This window comes from Cynara cardunculus (genome assembly GCF_001531365.2).
Source record: "Cynara cardunculus var. scolymus isolate 2C chromosome LG 4, CcrdV1, whole genome shotgun sequence".
Taxonomy (NCBI): Eukaryota; Viridiplantae; Streptophyta; class Magnoliopsida; order Asterales; family Asteraceae; genus Cynara; species Cynara cardunculus.
This window is the reverse complement of record NC_037531.1, coordinates 2149592-2153527: the sequence shown is the minus strand read 5'-3', so window position 1 is coordinate 2153527 and position 3936 is coordinate 2149592. Positions and strand designations below refer to the sequence as shown.

At 31.1% G+C, this 3936-nt stretch overlaps 1 pseudogene; it reads left to right on the top strand.

Annotated features, from left to right (window-relative positions):
- Positions 1-2766: 2766 nt before the first annotated feature.
- LOC112511922 lies at positions 2767-2943 on the top strand (annotated as a pseudogene).
- The last annotated feature ends 993 nt before the right edge of the window (positions 2944-3936 follow it).

The following is a 3936-nucleotide window of genomic DNA, read 5'->3' as shown; positions in this document are numbered from 1 at the left end:
CTTATCTTATAGATATGAATGATCATCGAAAGTACGATGTTATTTCAGACTTGTACTCTTAAAATAAATCTGAAATATAACTCTGAAAAATGACTCTTCAGACTTGAATTTAAAAAATGGAACTATGTCAATAATTAGTTAAAATGAAGTTAACCCTAGAATAAAATTAAATGTGTTATTTTGAACAAATATAGACATATTTTTGGCATAAAAAAAAACCTTCATAACTGGTGTGTTAACCAACAAAACTCGTCTTACAGAACTCCTTGACAACATTAGCAAGTGATAACTGAAAGCTGTCACGATAAATTGTCAGCGATAAGCTGAAAGTTGAAAGCTGCCTCTTCAGTGATAGCTGAAAGCTGTCACGATAAGCTGAAAACACAAGCTGAAAGTTGTCAGCAATAACCTGTCAGATTAGCTGAAGGCTGTCAACAATAACCTGTCAGATTAGCTGAAGGCTGTCAGTGATAAGCTGAAAGCTGAAAGCTGTCAGCAATAACCTGTCAGATTAGCTGAAGGAAATTAGTCTGAACTAAATCCCGTTTAGTAGGGAAAACAGTTAAACCACGATAAAAAAAGATACATTTTTAGGGGGATAGATGTCAACCAAATAAGCCTCTTTGAACCACTAATGTAAATTGTGTCTAGATACATGTTTATGCGGGAAAATAAGATAACCGACTCACCAGAATATGACACGTGTCATCCAAGTTACTTATTTATTAGATGTATATATATATATATATATATATATATATATATATATAAAGAAGAACCAAGAGGTAATTAAATTAGGTGCATCATGAGGTAATTAGGTATCTATATATTGAAGTATTGGTTAATTGTGGTTGAGTTTGACATATTCTATTTTGATGAGAGATTAAAAGATTAGAATAAAGAGATGTGTATAAGAAAAAAAAAGAATGAAATTCATTGTGTCAACTCAAAAATCTTTATTCATAAGCTTATCGTATTTGGATGACTCTCTTTTGCAAAACAAATCTTATTATATAAAAATAAATTGTGTTTACAATCATCAATATATATAGATATCAATCTTCATATATATATATATATATATATATATATGAAAGTAAGATCCACAAGAAATAATGTGGAACTCTAAGAATTAAGTATTCTATATTTCTAGCATTAGGTTTGTATCATACATTGATGGAGAGATGAAAGATTGACAATTGATGGAAGGTATATGATAGGAGGTTGAAATGTCTTTGTTTTAACTTATGGAGTTTGATTCTCTTGGCTTAATCCTATAAACTCATATTGTCGGCTCATGTTGGCTAACCGTCCAAACTCACAGGACTGGTTCATTTTGGTCAACGCTCTATTTCCAAAAATGTTATCTATATAAAAAATCAATATATCTTTATATATATAAAAAAGTAAGTTCCAAAAGAAATGATGATGGCACCTTAAAAATAAGAGAAATGATGATGGCACCCTAAAAATTGAGTATTATATATTTTGTTGCATTGAGGTTAAATTTTGTATATCCCACATTGATGGAGAGATGTAAGATTGACAATTGACGGTAAATATATGAGATGAGGTTGAGGTGTCTTTGTTTTAACTCATGCGGTTAATTTTCTTTGTTAATCTTATAAACTCATATTGTTAGCTTATGTTGACTAACCCTCAAAACTCATGGGGTTGGTTCATTTTGGCCAACCCTTTATTTGCAAAAAAAAATATCTTTATAAAAAATCTATATCTATATCTTTATCTTTATCTTATATATATATATATATATATATATATATATATATATATAAGAAAAATCTTGGGATATTGAGGTGGCACCATGAGAATTAAGTATTCTCAAATGGTGGATTGCACTTGAGTTTTAGTTGTCCCACGTTGTGAAGAGTTGAGAGATTTGAACGACGTGAATTGTATACGAAAGTGGATTTGATGTCTTTCTGTCAAATAATGAGGTTTGTCTCATAAAGTTGTCATATTTTGGATGACCCTCTTTGAAATTTATAACCATGGTTAAAAATCAAATCAACCAAATGGTAAAAATTATAGTGCAAACTTAATTATATTATATTATTATATCTTCATATATATAAAAATAAAATCTTGGTGTGATGAGATGACACCATAAGAATTATAAAAGTACCTTGGGGTATTGAAGTGGTACAATGAGAATTGAGTATTCTCAAATGGTGAATTGTGGTTGAGTTTTAGTTGTCCCACATTGATGAAAAGTTGAAAGATTTGAACAATGAAGTGTATAAAAAGATGGATTGGTGCCTTTGTGTCGATTTATGGGGTTTGCCTCATAGGGTTGTCTTACCTTGGATGACCCTCTTGGAAATCTATAACCATGGTAGTGATCAAAACCAACCAAATTAAAAAAAATATTTATCTTTATATATATAAAAGAAAACCTTGGGGTATTGAGGAGGCACCATGGGAATTGAGTATTCTCAAATGATGAATTGTTGATGGATTTTAGTTGTCCCACATTGATGAAGAGTTGAAAAAATTGAAGAAAGTGAAGTGTATAAGAAAGGTGGATTGATGAAGAGTTGTCTCATATGGTTGTCTTATTTTTTTATGACCGTTTTTGAAATCTATACTATGGCTGGAATCAAAACCAATTAAATGGTAAAAATTATACTGCAAATATAAAAGTGAAACCATGGATGATGATTTGGCAACATGAGGTAGTTATTTATTTGTCATCTTGGTGTTATTACTATCAAGGTTTGACACACCCCTCTAATTATAATTCAAATATTATAGAATGTTACGATAAAGTGTAATATTTTTATCAGTTTAATATCTAATATGTGGGTCACCGACCCCCCTAGATATTAATTTTATTTTTTTATAAGGAAAAATTCATTATCTTAGCTTGGTGACGTGATTCTTCATGCATCTCCTTGAACTTCCAATATTGTTGCTACAACTTACGCATTTCTCTAGTTTTCACTTGAAATATTTTAGAACGCTTATTTTTCATAACTTCAAATGAGATTTTAATTAAATTTGTCACAGAATTAAAATTGTGATTTTGTCACCTTAGATGAAATTTCAGTTAAAAATGTGACTTCTAATTAAACAAACTACTAACATTAGTCAAACATTTGTAGAATGCTTTGCAACACTGTTCTCGAGCATAGTTTGATAACTTAAATTAGCATATGGTTATAAGATTATTGTCAACTCCTCTTAAAAACTTTTGATGTTAATGAATAGTTACCACACACATTTGCCTAATTTTTTTTAGAAGATGACTTCAAATTTTAGTCTATAACATTTCTCGCTACCGCGCAACGCACGGTTGGAACACTAATCTATATAAATCAGGCACAAACACAAGTGTAATTGGACCGCAAAATTTTAGGGGCTCTGTTCGAAAACTCATATTTAACATGCTAATAGATGACCTTGGTAATAGTGAATCACAATTGGTTATTCTAGAAGTTGTCACACATGCTTATTTTGGTTTACCAAGCACCAACTACGATATCAATATGTTAAAGTTCTCTCGTCTTTTCTTCAATCTTGCTTAAGTTATTGCTCATTGTGCTCCTTATGTCATTCAAGGAAAAGAATGACATAAGGGTTAGTACATCGCTGATGCTTGATAGTATATATCCGATGGGGTACTATATTGTAAACTAAGATGCGGTTTAGAGAGTATGAGATTCATATGAGATGGATTGAGAGGGTCTGAAAGCACAAATAGCACTTGGAGTCAATGAGATGGATCGATGATTACGCTTCCCAATTGGAAGAGGCATGAATCAGTTTTCGTTTCTCGTTTGAGAAAGAGACTCAGATCAATTTACATTTCTTCAAAGACGTGATTGATTGAGTGGTATGTGATCATAATCTAGGATCGAATCATGTTCATGGATCGATTGAGAGAAGATGTGTATTTGTTGACGGACGTGATTG